Source organism: Spermophilus citellus, assembly GCF_964194105.1.
Source record: "Spermophilus citellus genome assembly, chromosome: 4".
Classification (NCBI taxonomy): domain Eukaryota; kingdom Metazoa; phylum Chordata; class Mammalia; order Rodentia; family Sciuridae; genus Spermophilus; species Spermophilus citellus.
This window is the reverse complement of record NC_138185.1, coordinates 196,494,974-196,511,618: the sequence shown is the minus strand read 5'-3', so window position 1 is coordinate 196,511,618 and position 16,645 is coordinate 196,494,974. Positions and strand designations below refer to the sequence as shown.

The 16,645-nt window shown below is 39.7% G+C and overlaps 1 protein-coding gene across 14 annotated transcripts in view; it reads right to left on the bottom strand.

Annotated features, from left to right (window-relative positions):
• The window catches only part of SIPA1L1 (signal induced proliferation associated 1 like 1), a 372,348-nt gene extending 356,211 nt beyond the window's left edge, over window positions 1-16,137 (bottom strand). For 8 of the 14 annotated variants that reach the window (XM_081290428.1, XM_081290429.1, XM_081290430.1 and 5 more), the window contains exons 1-2: window positions 15,982-16,136; window positions 15,349-15,406 (exon numbers count right to left, since the gene is read on the bottom strand). The gene's annotated coding sequence lies outside the window, so the exon portion shown is untranslated. Of the gene's footprint in view, window positions 1-8,906; window positions 8,989-15,348; window positions 15,407-15,981 lie in introns of all 14 variants that reach the window. The other 6 variants (XM_081290424.1, XM_081290426.1, XM_081290425.1 and 3 more) reach the window with 4 other exon arrangements.
• Between the last annotated feature and the right edge of the window lie 508 nt (window positions 16,138-16,645).

The following is a 16,645-nucleotide window of genomic DNA, read 5'->3' as shown; positions in this document are numbered from 1 at the left end:
ATTTCACATACTTTTTTAATTATCTAGAACTGCAACTGAAAATAAACAGCAGTCCAAAGAAATCAGAATAGTTGGTAAAGGAAGAAAGCAGAAGCCCAGCATACGGAGGCAGAGACAGTCCTGAAGAGGCCAAAGAAATCTGATAAACATGAAAGGAGAAAAAAAATCATAAAAGCAAGCAGAGGAGTGTGAGTCTGATGTGGCACTGGAGTCACTGTAGTGCACATGTACAATCAGACAACATGGCAGGAGTCCAGGCGGTCAGAAAGGAGACTGCTAGGTATAAAGACTAAGGTTCTAATCTAAGATGGTGGCAGTTAAACTAAGAGGAAAAGCTGAAAATGGGAATCAACAGGAAAAAAGGGCAAGTCTAAGCCACAGAAGAGAACACGGATAAAAGAAAGGGAAGATTCAGAGATGACTTCAAGAGGTACCTAGAAAATTCAAGGAAGAAGCAAGACAGCATCAGACCAGGAGAGACAGGATGACTGTGCAATCACCCACTCTGAGCGCACCTGTGCATCAGCTTCAGTAGGTCTTGTTTTGTTTAGGAAAGCTTTAAAGTTCACTTCCTGTTCCACATATACAATAACCAGTGGTTCTGCTATTCTCTTTGGCCCCAGCACAGGTTGTAGTTTCTATGTCAGCAGACAGGGAATATCTGGTTTTAAATCTGAAATTTGTAACATTACTACCAAAGTTAAAATGCTTGGCAAGAAATAATACATGCTTTGATAGAGCTAGGTGAAAGAAGCCAGTCATAAAATATCACATATTGTACGATTCCATTTATATGAAACACCCAGAATAGACAAATCTGTAAAGACAGAAAGTAGGTTAGTGGTGGCCTAGAACAGGTGGGCAAAAAGAAGGGGGTGAGGTTGGAGAGAAATGGGCATTGATTGCAAATGGGTTTGGAATTTATTCTGGGAAGTGATGAAAAAGTTCTAAAATTGTTTATGGAAATGGTTGCACAACTTTGTGAATATAATAAAACTATTCACTTGCACACTTTAAATGGTAGAACTGTATGTTAAGTGAATTATAACTCAATAAAGTTATTTTTAAAAAATTTCAGGAGCACCTAGACACTGTGACTTCAGCCATTTAGAGAGCATCTGCCCAGGAAAAATGAGTATCACATTCAAGTTCAAATAATAAACCATCAGATGACTTGGAAAACCTAAGACATTTCAGGAAGACTAAGTCTGTCAGCTCCTTACAAGGGGAAAAAAAGTAAGCATGCAAAAGACAGAGATTTAAACATACAAATCCTTTTAAAACTATTTATTACAATTGACCTAAATCTTCTAATATGTACTTTAAAAAGAAAGGAAAAGGTCTGAGGCCTTCTCAGTAACTATGTCAAGTAATATTATACTGCACACCTACAGTTCAGTTTCTTAGAAGCTGAAATAAAATGACATACAGTAAGCCAATTCCATGAAAAGCAAAAGATCACAGAACTTAATTACTTGGCAAATGGGCAAACCCATTTGATAAATTTGAGGATCTGACAAAAACCCTACATGAAGAGAGGTACTCATGCTTTTCAGATACCCAATATAATTCCTGCCTTCATGGTATTCACTGAAAAACAATTTCTGCTCCCCTTATATCTTCCTTCATTATTAAAGCCATTACTATTTTTCTATGCACAGAACACCCAGAATACTTAGTACTCCAACAACTGCTCATCAACAGTTAGATTCACTTCATTATGAGGATCAGGCCCTCAAAGGCACCTTTACACAGTGACACCCATTGGAATCTCGGTGCCTGATGATCAAAATAGGGGGGGCAATGAAGAATACTAGTGTTTCTGTACAAAACTGCTTATGAATTTTTTTTTTGCTTATGAATTTAAAGAACCAATAACTAACAACAACCTCTAGTTTAAAGAGAAAGGGAAGGGAACAGCTAGCTATTGGGACGTAATAGATTATAAGCAAACACCACATTTCTAGGATACAAGTCTTTAGTACTACCTCTAAGGAAAGATTTGGTAAATTCAAAATATTACTCATCAAAATAAGACTGATGCTTTTAACATCTATACTCAATCCTATAAGTCAATGTTTTACATATTTCCTCTGCCTATAAAATATTTTAAGTGACCAAAATACCTAGGAGCACATAAATAGGTATTCTGGATTAAGAAACATGGAGAGTGGTCTCCCTAATAAATTTTAACCTCTTAGACCATAAACTGTTAACTGATCTAAGTTACAGAAAACCTAAAATAATAAACAATTTAAATGAAATAATAAATAACAATTTCCCTATTATGATATCCCTCCACCTAAATGAAATTACTTTAACCAAAAAGCTATGCTTATGAAGGTGCAAGTCTGGGGCCACACTCCCACACAGTGGCTCTACACAAAACAAAGCCTCTGACAGCCTGATGGGAACCAAAATACCACATTCTCCCAGAAGCTGTCCAACAACTGCAGGATGGATCAAAGAGTGTTTTTCTACCCATTAGGAGAGAAACCAGTCTTTGGAGAGCAAACACTAACCTTTTCCAACACATTCTGGCCTACAAGTTATATGGTTCAAGAGATCATAAAGTACATAAAATGGTAATCAGTCTTCTTTCTGAAATCATGTCACCACTATAGCACTCAGCTTTAAATTTTTTACCTTTTTTTCTTTTCTCTCATTGGATTTTGAGAATTCTGAGAGGGGTAGATACTTCCCCCATTTCACAGATGAAAAAATGAAAGTTCATGAAGACTGCCAGACCTGCCCAGCTACCTGCTTCACTTCTGCAACTTGCATCTCATGCCCAACTTATACAAATCAGCCCTTAGTTCCCCGCCCAAACCTGCTCCTCCAGTCATCTCCATTGCAATAAATGGCACCTCTATTATTCCAGTTACCCAGGCCAAAAACCTTGGTGTCTTCCCTACTGCATTTTCTCTTGCTCCACATCACCTGACCTATCCGCAAATCTTGCTAGCCCACTTGAGATATGTCCAGAATCCAGCCACTTTCATCATCTCCACCACTGCTACCAAATCTCACCTAGATTATTTCCAGAAATCTGTAACATCTCACTGTTTCAACCTTGGTGCCCCTTCCTATTCTATTCTCTAAAAAACAGTTTGTCCTTTAAAAAAAAAAAATCACATAAAAACACCTTGTAAACAAAACTCTCTGATGGCTTCCCATCTTGCTGAGTTCTTTGTTGACGTATCCCTCAGATGAGAAGAGTATCTACAATCTAAAAGGTGTCCAATGAATATTGCTCATGAGTAAAAGGAAGAAAAACAGCCAAAATCATGGGAACAGTATGTAGCTGAGCCGAACTAGATCAAATCTTCCAGTAAGGAGACCAGATTTATAACAGCCAACAATCCACATGGGAGGAAACTCTTATATTTTACTTTGTATAACTGAATATTTTAATGCATAATCAATACTATGTTAATTTCAAACTAATTTAAATAAAAATATCTCATTATGAAGCCATAAAACCTGACACTAGGTGAATATAGCATATCTGGCTGGCAGCATGGGCAAATGCCAGGTTAATTAGCAAAGCACTGGTACTCAGATCTTCAGTGTGACTCTTCACATTCAGTGACAGATGTCCCATATCTCAAAACTACTACAAGCATAAATGACCAGAACTATAAAAGACTCAGAACCAAGAACCTAGAAGGGGTGATAAGCACTTCTAAAGCTCCCATACTGGTGCTACACCAAAGTAACCTTAAATACTCTGAGTTTAAATGTTAATTGTTTTCTAATCAGAATGAAACTAATGCTCAAATTATTCACATTACAGAATTTTTTCACAAAAATGTTTTTAAGACATAAAAAAATTCTAAATTTATCTTTCTTCAGTTCTTTCAAAAACATTTCTACTATCTATAAAATGCCCTAAATCTCATTATCACAATAATAAATCCATAGAATTTTAACAGTAGGTTTTAAAGGAAACTATTTAACTCTCAACTTCCTCCCTTTTACAGAGATTACTTGATAAACACAGGTGAACAATGAAGATTTGATAAGAGGATTAACTAGTAAATGACTGAATAAATAAAGATCCAGAAAGGTTATGATTATTCCCAGATCTGACAATAAGTAACAAAATCCAGGACCAGGCAGAATAGGTTTCTAGGTTCTCTTGGAGTGGGAAATAGGAATATAGGAAGCCAAGATTTAAAAACCCTTTATGTTCTTAAGAAAATATCAACCAAAATGCATTAAAACCTGCTTCCTTACTTAGAAAAGCACTTGATAAAATAAATTTTGCTGAGACATATCTCCTTGGAAACCAGCAAGCAGAAATGTCTAGTGTTTCTTTCTTCCTCTATGTAAAGAGTATTTAATATAGGACTATTTTCATAATAAACAACTGTAATTGTTTTGCATTACAAATAAAACAGGTGGCTTTGAACTAAAAGAAAAATCAAATAGAATGAGAGGAACAGAACATTGAAAATGGCTACATGAGTCACTAGAAAAGTATCAACTACATGAGAACAGGAATCAGGTATCCTTTGTTCACTAGAAGTAGTCCCAGCCCCCAGCTTGTAGTATGATTCAATAAATACTTAAGGAGTAAGTGAATACTGATCCACTTCACAGACCCACCCTCATGCCTCAGCAAACACAAATTCATCTACTCACCATTAAACTTATCTGGATGACAGGTTAATACATTCAAAGATGCTAAATTTTTCCTCCACAGAAATTCTAATAATTGACCCTTCCAATAATATATCCAACCAAAATATTCTCTATACTTTTATTAAGGTGAAAAAGCCAGGTGTGATGGTGTATGCTTATAGTCCCAGCTACTCAGGAAGCTGAAGCATGAGGATCCCTTAAGCCCAGGAGTTCAAAGCCAGCTTGGCAACACGGGGTGGGGGCGAAGAGTGAGAAAATACATCTTAAGCAGTTTAAATTATTTAATACAGGAGTCATTTAATTTGCTGCTCTGACTCCAAACTCTCTCCATCAATTCAGCCCATACAACCCAGCCAGACTAATTTTATGTTCTTCACACATCAAGAAAATAGTGTTGTGGCTGAGTATTCTACCTACATATGTGGCCCACCACAATTCAAAAAGCAGACACAGGAAATCAGAAATGACTGGAATGGAACAGGAATGACAAGACTGTGTCAAGGAAATATATTTCAAGTGGCAGCTCTTATAAGAACTAATCCTACTGAAAATTTTGAGATTTCTATTAGAGATTTTCATTAAAGACCTCCCTAAATTACTGTGATAGAAGTTACACAGATGGTGTTGGGTGTTAACACAAACTAAACCACACATTCAATCTTCAAGATCACTCCAAGGTCCTTTTTTGAAGCTTTCCCAAGATACTTGGCTCATTATCTATGAAAATACTTTGCAAACAGGAAATGTTAGACAAAGCTATTCTATACTGCTTTCAAACTAATAGTCTCATATATATTTTGACATTTAAATCACCTTACTTTATTAAATGTCTATTCCCTCAAAAAAATGAAAAATGAATTATTTTGTGCGTCTTCTCCATCACTCAACATCAACAGCATAATTTAAAAGTGCCACTAATACTTGATTTCAAAATCAAAATAATGTGGTACTGACAGAAACCCAGACAAATGGACCAATGGAATAGATTAGAGAGCCCAGAAGTAATCCCACACATTTATGGTCAAAATATGTTAGACAAGGGTGCCAAGACCCATGCCACTCAATGAGAAAAGTACTGCCTCTTCCACAAAAGGTGTGGGAAAGTAGGACAGTCAAACAAAAAGAACAAAGCTGGATCCGTGTCTTATACAAAAACTAACTCAAAATGTATTTAAGAACTAAACATAAGTCCTCAAACTATAAACCTCCTAGGAAAAAAATAAGGAAAAAGCTTCATGACACTGAACTTGGTAATGATATCTTGGCTATGACACCAAAAGCATGGGCAACAGAAGTAAGAATAGACAAGTGGGACTAATCAACTAAAAAACTTTTGTGCATTAAAAGACATAATCAGCCAGGCACAGTGGCACACATCTGTAATCTCAGCAACTCAGATGCTGGGGCAAGAGAAGAGAGTTCAAAGTCAGCCTCAGCAATTTAGCAAGATCCTGTCTTAAAATAAAAAATAAAATGGCCTGGGGATTTAGCTCAGTGGTAAGCACACCTGGGTTCAATCCCTGGTACCAAAAAAAAAAAAAGAGAAAGAAAGAGCAAAAATCAACAGCTTAAAAAGCCAATCAATGGGGCTGGGGATGTGGCTCAAGTGGTAGCGCGCTCGCCTGGCATGCGTGCGGCCCGGGTTCGATCCTCAGCACCACATGCAAACAAAGATGTTGTGTCTGCCTAAAACTAAAAAATAAATATTAAAAAAAAATTCTCTCTCTCTCTCTCTCCCTCTCCTCTAAAAAAAAAAAAAAAAAAAAAGCCAATCAATGATACAGGAAAAATAGATGCAAATTAAGGTTTAATATGTCAAATAGACAAAGAAACAAAACTCAACAATTAAAAAAAAAAGTCAAATGACCCAATTTTGAAAAGTGCAAAGTACTTGAATAGATATTTCTCAAAAGATCAAAAGATGGTATACAAATGACACAAGCATAAATAAGAAAAGTTGTTTGGCATACCTAATATAAACACATGAAACATCACCTCATATTCAGTAAAGGGCCACTATCAAAAAAAAAAAAAAAACCAGAACAAAAGTTTCATGAGGATATGAAGAAGATGAAAACCTTGTGAACTAGTAGAGGGATTAAATAGTGCTAATTTAAATTAAATAGTGTTTAGATTAAATAGTTTAGATTAAATGGTGTCAATTAAGCCTTAAAAATAAAAAAGATTTTGACACATGCTATAACATGGATGACAAGGATATTATGCTAAGTGAAATAAACCAGACACAAAAAGACAAATGCTATATGATTCCACTTATATGAGGCATCTAAAGAAGACAAATTAACAGAAATAAAAAGTACAAAAGTCAGCGCTGGGTTTGTGGCTCAGTGGTAGAGTGCTTGCCTAGCATGTGTGAGGCACTGGGTTCAATTCTCAGAACTACATATAAATAAATAAAATAAAGATCCGTTGACAACTAAACAATATTTTTTAAAAATATATTTAAAAACAAGGTAGAAGCAAGGTTGACAGGGTCTGGAGCAAGGAGATATGAGGAATCTTAATGTATATCAAGTCTCAGATACAAAATGTAAAAAACTCTGGAGATCAGTTTTCCAAGTGTGAATGTACTTCATACTACTGAACAACACTCTTAAAAATGGTTTAGATGGTAAATTTTATATTTTGAAACACAATTTTTTTAAAGTGCCAACACTGAATTTACCTTTCTACCCCCACTGCAAGAATCTAAGGAGCCTGTTTTATTGTTGGCAGTCATTTCCAGATTTCTTCTTTAAATTCTCTTTTTCAATCAAAGAAGTTCGGGGACTCCTCGCCTATCCAAAATGAAATTTCTACAATCCCCAGTCAGCCACTTCCTGGATTAAACCTGTTACTTATTTACCTGATTGTCAAGCACAGAACTAAAAATTATAAAAATGCCACTATGTTTATAACTGGGTAGGGGTGAAACACAATAGAGTCATCTATTGAGCATCTCCAAAATCCACCTGGTTATCTAGTGTGATGCCCCAGAGTTCATTGTGATTCTCTAGCATCTCTGCCTCCCCAACAACATTCTACCCAAACCACTGTAAACTATTTTAAACCACTACCTTGAAAACCGCCTCCAAGGGCTGAGGATATAGCTCAGTCGGCAGCCCACTTGCCTAGAATGCACAAAGACCTAGGTTCAGCCCCCAGCACAGGAAAGATGGAAGGAAGGATGGATGGAAGAAAGGAAAGAAGGCAGGCAGGCTCACTTACTACTCCAAATCAATCCCACCAAAATTGATTATTAGGCTGAGGTTCTTGAAGTTTTAAGCTACCTTCCTATGAATCCTATCTAATCTTCATAATCTATCATTTCCCAACTGAAACATTATTTTGTTATGCAAGTATTATATCTGGCTTCCTATTATATAAGATCTACACTAAAATCCTAATTTTAATAATGAAAGAAAATAACAGTGAATCTTTCTAAAGAATTACAGGCATTTCTCAAATTGGAAAGGAGACAAGAATTAAGAACCAGGGCTGGGGATGTGGCTCAAGCCGTAACGCGCTTGCCTGGCATGAGCGGGGCGCTGGGTTCAATCCTCAGCATCACATAGAATAAAATGGAGATGTTGTGTCCACCGAGAACCGAAAAATAATTATTAAAAAGTTCTCTCTCTCAAAAAAAATAAAAATAAAAGAATTAAGAACCATATTCAAGCTTCCTAAAAGAGACATGATCTGAGTTATTAGCCAAACCCCACCCATGCCCGCTACATACATACACACTGAGCACTTTCTTTGTACATCAAATTCCAACTACTGCCAGGTGCAGTGGTGCGCACCTGTAATCCCAGGTACTTGGCAGACTCAAGCAGGCAATTCACTCGTTCTAGCCAGCCCGGGCAATTTAGGTAAACTACGTCTCAAAATAAAAAATAAACTAAAGGACTAGGGTTGTAGCTCAGTGGTAGAGCTCAATCCCCAATACCAAAATCTAAAAAAAAAAAAAAAAAAAAGCTAGTAAGAACGAGACTCTGGCAAAATACAATGGCACAAAATCTTTTGAGGTCCTCAGTGGAGGAACAGGAAGTACAACTGAGGAAGTATGTGTTTTTGCAAAGTTTTTGAAAGACAAGCAGTATGGTTCCGTAGAGTCACAACCATTTACTTCTTGCAAGAATATGGGAAAATACTGATTTTTTTCCTAGGTACATATAGGTAAACCAAGCAATAAAAGTCAAATTTGGTAAAAATTTTAAAACATCCTCTTAATTTATAGTTTTATCTCTTATAGGTACCTCCTAATAAGCAGATACTCTTCTTGAAGTTAATGAGATATCATGGTTCAGTTATCAGCTGCTTCTTTAAGAGCATCAAGGACTGAAAAGAAAATTAATAAAAAGTCAATCAACTCTGCGAACTAGAAACTACAAAAAGAAATGGGAGGAATTCACAGTCTATCAAACTAGAATTCCTATCCCGGCAAATAATTTAGAATATGAAAAAAAAAATTACTTACAGAAAGATAATATAGTGACCAAAGTAAAAATCGTCAAGTCCTAATTTACAGGAACATGACCATTCAGCACATAGCCTTCTGCTTTTTATTTCTCAATAGCTTTCTTCTGAGCAGACCAAACCTCATTATGAAAGGAAGAAAGACACTGAACCACAAAACCAATCATTGACTATACCAGTGCATAGCTTTGGTAAAAGACTTTATGGAAAAAAGCAGAATGAGAGAGGAACAACCAAAACTCACTTTTGTATCTGGGAAATTCATTTAACCTGGAGCTGCCCCAGGGAGAGACAGGGAAAAAAATAATCAAATGGCAGCTGTGGTTGGACGTCCTGTCTGCTCAGGTTGCCTTTGAATGACCCTGGTGTTGTGCAAACCAGCAACTCTAACCCCCCAAACCAGCATTCCTCAACAAGCGCATGCTCCTGCCTCTAAGTTGGAGAAAGAGAAATCTAACATTATGTAATTGCCTGTTTCCCACAATTTAAAGTTAGGCATACTACAATCCTAATTAGAGGGAGAACTTGGTACAACATGACAAGTAACAAATTAGAAACCTACAGGCTGGAAACTCTCATCCCAGACCTCCAGAGGCAGAAAGAAAGGTTTTTGCCTGACTTTGTAGCACACCCACCAGCACACTGCCACTTACACTGAAGAAGCCTCTTCCATCCTTCCCTCTCATTCTGGTATCATCTCTCCAGATCTATAAGAAAATACTCACATTCTCTTTGCATCTGAGTTTATTTTACTCCATCCAGGAGTAAAATAGGAAAAAAATGGATGGGAACTGGCGAAGCTTCTCCTACCCTCAAAAGATCTACCTGGATGCTTTTTCTTACATTCCTGATTACAAATCAAATCACACTGTGTCATTCTGACCCTCATTCAAATCATCTGTGTTTAAGAGATCCAGAGCCAACGCAATCTTTCCCATGTTTCTGTGACTCACTCCAGAGTTCATCAAAAGCTCACTGAAAGAATAAATGAGGTATCATCTAAGAATAATTAATGTACATATTACTTTTGAAGAACAAAGTACCATGTAAGTGTGTGTGTTTTGTTTTGTTTTTAATTAACTGGCACAGAAAACAACTAAAAAAAATACAATGAGGCCAATTTATTTCCTATACCAAAAAAAAAGTACTGCGATAAAGGGTTGGATTGTCAGTCTAAGCCCCTCTACTAAAGGGCAGTCTCCCAGTTTCTTCTCACCTGGCTCTGATCACTCAAGGGAGAAGGTAGGCTGGTGCCATACAAACCAGTCAATAGGAAGCTGCAACAACCCATTCCTGTTTAATGTCCTTGCTCCTGACTGTACTCACCCCTGATCCTCTGGTAACCCTGGCAATCTAAAAGTTGCCCTCGCTCCAGAAACAAGGAAGGTATAGCTACTTCTTTTTGCAAATTAAAATGAGTTGAAGAAGGGAAGAAAAAAGTGAACTAGAATAAATTGAGCTTGGCTTTTCTAAAGATCAAACAAGTATATTGTACTCTAATAAGGGGTTCTTCAAAACAAACACAATAAGTCTATGGGCTCTATCATTTAGAAACTTCAATTCAGTTTCTTTTTCCATCACTGTAGTCTAAGTAAATCCAAAGGTTAATGCCACTTTCAAGCTTTCAACCTTATTGTAAATTTGTTTTTTTTCTTAGGTTTGCTTCTCCTCATTCTAGTTACTTAATAAGCATTGAACACTTAAGGGGAGGGTCACAAACAAACTTCAACATAAGAGACCCTAAGGGGGTGGGGAGGGACAGGAGACAAGGGAACACATTTAAATCTGGAAGGCTGCCTTCAAATCACTGCCCAATCATTATAACCTTCAACAAGTCACCTCAAGTGAAAGGCCTCAAGTCTCCTCATCTGTAAACAGAAAAATTATGCTCAAAACACCTTCAATAAATGGATGGAGTTGGAGAATATCATGCTAAGTGAAGTAAGCCAACTCAAAAATGTTGTCTCTAATAAGTGGATGCTGATCCATAACGGGGAAGGGGGAAGCATAGGAAAATGAAGGAACTTTGACTGGGCAAAGGGGAGGGAGGGCAGGGAGGGTGTATGGGGGCAGGAAAGATAGCGGAATTAAATGGATATCATTACCCCAGGTACTTGTAACACTTCACATAGTATAAAACCATAGAAATGTAAAATTGTGCTGCAGTTGTGAACAATCAATCAAAATGCATTCTGCTGTCATATATACCTAATTAAAATAAATTAATTAATTTTAAAAAAGAATATAGACAACAATAAATGTTAGCAAGGATGTGGGAGAAAAGACACACATACATTCCTGGTGGGACTGCAAATTGGTACAACCAATCTGGAAAGTAGTATGGAAATTCCTTAGAAAACTTGGAATGGAACCACCATTTGACCCAGCTATACCCAAATCAGCATACTGTAGCAGCTCAATTCACAATAGCTAAACTGTGGAAGCAACCTGGATACCCTTCAATAGATGGATGGATAAAGAAACTGTGGTATATATACACAATGGAATATTACTCAGCATTATAAGAGAACAAAATTATGGCATTTGCAGGTAAATGGATGGAATTGGAGAATATCATGCTAACTGATATTCCCAAAAAAACAAAGGCCGAATGTTCTCTCTGATAAGTGGATGCTGATTCAAAATGGGGAGCGGGCAGGCTTGGGAACATTGGAAGAACTTTGATGGGGCAAAGGGGAGGGAGGTTGGGAAGGGTACATGGGAGCAGGAAAGATGGTTGAATGAGATGGACATAGTTACCGTAGGACTGCACATAGGGTGTGATGCTACCTGGTGTATAATCAGAGAAATGAAAAGTTATGCTGCAATTGTATACAATGAATCAAAATTCATTTTGCTGTCATTATACCTAATTAAAATAAATAATAAAACACTTTCTAGTTTCAACCACCCATATATCTGTTCATTAAAAAGAAGAAAATGCAAACAAGACCTACTGTTTTAAAAAGTACTCAAATACACATAATTTTTGTAGAAAAGGTGTGAAACATGCTGTGTGCCCCACTGCTGCAGAAAGAGTAAAGTTCAGAAAGGAGTACAGTGTTTTTAAGATCACCACAGCCAGAAAATAGCAGAGATGGTATTTGAAACCCAGACTTAAAATGGACTACATTATTTCAAACTTTTTAAATAAGTTAAAATTCAAAAATAATTGCCTGTTATGCAAAACCCTAAAAGGGACATGGGGGTATTGTAATATGAAACCAGAACAGGTTCCTAGAAATAGCCCCACTGGATCAACAGTTCCAGGAGGTCAAGAACACACTCTTGCTCACCAATGCAATCACAGAAACCAGCAGTGCACCTCCCAGATGGCGGCACTCAATAAATATTGCTTTATCCACCACAAACCTCAAAAGGTTAAGAATATAGTGATATTATGGGGGGAAAAATATTTTTTATTTGAGACTTTAACTTCTGCAACCTGAGCCAAAACAAAGAAAGGAGCATGCTCCACCAGAGCTCTAGCTTTTTAGTTTAACTTCGAAAGGCTCAAATCTGAAAAGGTCACCTGAAAACCTTCAGGATGTTCATATTTCACTTGTGCAATGATTGGGCTAGTAGAAATAATAATACAAAATTGCTAAGAGTCACATAATCATGTTATCATTAATCACTACAAACCTGCCACAAAATTGGATAGATACTGAGAATCTATACCCTTAAACCTTTTCAGTCTTCATGCTCCTATTTCACTGCTCAAAGAGATACTCAAAAAGTTTACTGGGCTGGGGATTTAGCTCAATGGCAGAGAGTTTGCTGTGCACAAAGTTCTAGGTCTGATTCCCAGCAATACAAAAAAAAAAAAAAAAAAAAAAAAAAGTCATTTATTGCCAGACCCAATGGCACAAACCTGTAATCCAAAAGCTGAGACAGTAGGATCACAAGTTCAAGTCCAGTCTGGGCAACTTAGTAAGACTTACCCTGTCTCACAATTAAAAAAAAAAAAAAAAAAAAGTGGACTAGGATGTGACTCAATGGTACAGCACTTGCCAAATACACACAAGGCCCCAAGTTCACTCCCTAATACAAAAAAAAAAAGCGCCATTTATTTAAAAGTTCAAACTGCAACTTGAGACAGAACATACACACATCTTAACTCTGTCAACCAAGATTTCCCAAAGCCTACAAAAATGCTAATCTCAAACAATCTTCAACCTATGACTTCAATAACTTGCTAGGTGTGATTTAAAAGCCGTTAAATCAAACTGAGGAGAACATACCAAAATTACAAATGTAATTCAAAGCAAAAATGCAGTAAACACAAAAGCCAGAAAACACCAGTGAAAGGATAGAGTCAAAAGAAAAGTTAAATGAATCTCAATATATAATTGCAGGTAGATGCTGTGGAATTACTACCAAGAGTTCAAATCAACCTTGTCATAGAATGAAATCATTACCACTGCCTGACATTTCAAATCTAAAAAGTTCACTGCACTAAAATCATGATTCCAAACACAAGGAGCACTACCAGGAACTGCAGAGAAGCTAACAACAGCAACACCTACTGACTGTCTGGAGCCACTTGCTAAACTTGCTCTTTCCATCAACTTGGAGAAATTTAATAATGATAGTCAATTTCAAGAGCTCTGTACTTAAGCAAGCATTAATGAGAAAAGAAAATAAGTCGTCAGTGATATCAAAGCATTCATCCCCCCAAATCTTATCCTGCTCCTAACCATTTATGTGCAAACCATCACCCAAGTCATTTTAAATGCATTCTTAATTGCTAATGTCTTAATATAAATAATTTATTCCATGGGGAAAATGCTATAATAATAATATTCTAGTTAATAACTGTGATGTCATCTCATATTTGGACACATCAGTGACCATAAAACTACTTTACTTAAACCTTTTAACTGAGACTTCTGCTATTACCACTGTTCTAAATTATCCCATCAGCTTTTTTCCATCCTGGTAAAGGTAGCATAATTGCAGCTTTCAAAAAAGAAAAAAATGTAAGTCGTTACATCAGGATTCTATAGAAAATACTAAACTGGCTTCAGAGAGCAATTCCAATAGGACTTAATCTTGTACTTTTCCAAAAGAATCAATAGAATCTTTGCCTTGGAAGACATTCCATATTGGGGGTCTTCGGGGGGGGGGGGGGGGGGGACGGGAGAAAGTTGACACTTAACTCCCACAGAGTACCAGTATAAAAACAATGGCTTTAAGACTCTGAGTCAGAGTTTCAACATGAAAGGCTTGCTTTATAGAGGAAAAGCCAACCCCAGTTCATCCAGATAGACCTGGAACCTGATGAAAGTCGACACCTTCACTCTGAAATTTGCATCGCATCACTGGCTCCACTTTAGAAATACAATCGTTTAGCAGGTAGTATGAATTTCAATGAATGCTGCCTCTAAACTACCCGTCATGAAAAATAAAATCTATAAGGGAAATGCAGTCTAGGAGCTATCCATTACCAAATGCTTCCCTTCGAAAACGAAGGCCAACAATTCAGTAAAACATCACCTTCCTTGAAAAGTGAACTATTTCCCTTGTGTCTCTCTTTTCCACACGGTGAGTCCCCCACGAAACTGCAACCAGCCTAAAAATGCCGTGCTGCGATTTGAAAACCTTGCAAATTTCCTTTGAGGTCGTAAGTTGGAAACAGATAAGGCCGAGGAGGAAAACTTCTTTATGCAGCACCCTCACTCCTCTCCAGCCCTCTCACGGTTTACTTTTTCCAAAGAAAGCAGGTTAGAGCATCCCTGGATTTCAATCCCCCAAGAACCCCAAGAGGAAATTAACAGTCTTGGGCCCCTAGTTGAACCTCTCCCTCTCCTACGATTAACCACTCGGCCTGTCCTCTGCAACACAACCTGAAAAAAGTGCTCACCCAGGTGACCGAAGGGGAGGGATCGCTCATTGGAGACCAGAGGGGCAGGGTGAGCGTAGTTACTCGGCGGGGGCGCAGGTCACCCTGCCTCTCGCAAAGGCGCCTGCCGGGCAGTAGTGCAGATGTGGATTCGGAGGTGCGTGCGTGCGCGCTCGCCGGGTGCGATGGAGCCCAGACTCGTCCCCGCCGGGCTGCGCTATCAGCACGCCACCAAATAGAAAATCAAACTTTAAGTGTCCTCCCAGTGTCCTGTTCCGGGCCCTGGACCCTATCCTCAGCCAGAGACAGCACACAGGACTGCCAGTAGCCTTGCATCCCCTCTCCCTGCTCGGACCTGGGACGCGGGGACGACTTACCGCTCTGCCCGCCTCGGGGTGCCGCCGCGCGTCCGGGCGCGTTCGCCGCGCGCTCTCCCTGGGGAGAAAAAGAAACCGTGCAGACTCTGTGCGCGCTCACTCGCCGCCTCCGATGCAGAGAACGGCAGGCGCCGAGTGCCGAGCCTAGGGTTTCTCCGGGAGGCGGGTGTGAAACCAGCCCAACTCTCTAGCCTGGCTCTGAGGGGGACCCGGAATACGGGCTGCGAGCAACCGGCGGGGACTGCCCTCCGGGAGGAGTAGGGGACGAAGGTGCCCGTCCCTGGGCATCAACTATTGTCTAGGCGCCCGGGCCCCGTTTCGCGCCACCCCCAAAGCTCAGCAGCCCTCATTCCACCCTCGCCTGCACCCGGGAGAAAAAGCTGAAGGGCGGCGGGGCGTCCAGGGTTCAGAGGTCCGAGGTGGGAGCAGGGAAAGGGGAGGTGCGTGACGAGTGGGGGAGGGGACAGGTAACTGCCGACGGGGGCTGGAAGGCCCCGGAGGACTCGTGAGGGAGGAAATAGGGAGGGAGCCACAGGGGGCGGGAAGGGATGGAGTGGCTGGGGGGCGGCCCCAGGGGCCCAGACCTGGCCCTCCCTGGGAACCCTCCTCCCAGGGACTCGGCGCCGCACTGACTTTTCGCTCACTCGCTCACGCACGCACTGAACTCGTTCACAAAGTTGCCGGCGGTGGCGGCGCTGCGCTCGCCCTCCTCCTCCTCCCCTCCCCGCCTCCCCGCCCCATTCCTTCCCCTCCTTCACTCCCTCGCTCCCCGCCAAGTCTCGGGTGAGATCACCGCGGGGCTGCTCGGAGCTGGGCGTAAATCTCGCGAGAGAAGCGACAGCTCGGCCCAGGCTCGGAGGGAAGTGAAAGGAGTCGGAGGAGGGAAGGGACCGCGGAACTCCTGGTTGCCATGACGACGGCAAAGCCCTGGATTCCTGTCTCCTGCGGAGAGCGGAGGCAGCAAACGTGGGTGCAGTTTGCACCTGCCCCCTCCGGTGCCCGACGCCCTACCGGTGAGGAAGGCAAATGCTGGAAGAGGAAGGAAGATTTTAAAACGTATCTGAGAGGGCATCTGTAGACTTGCGTCTTGCTATCTGGCCCAATCTGACAAATGAGACTAATGCTTTAAAGTTCTGCAGCACTAGAAACTAGCGTGTATCTGTACTTCCAAATGTCCACCATATATAGTTTATCAACCTTGCATATAATTTCATCCCCACAAGCCCCTGAACCATCCTCCTCCCTCCAACCCTCCAACTAGCACATGTACACACACACCCCCACCAGACTGGGCTGC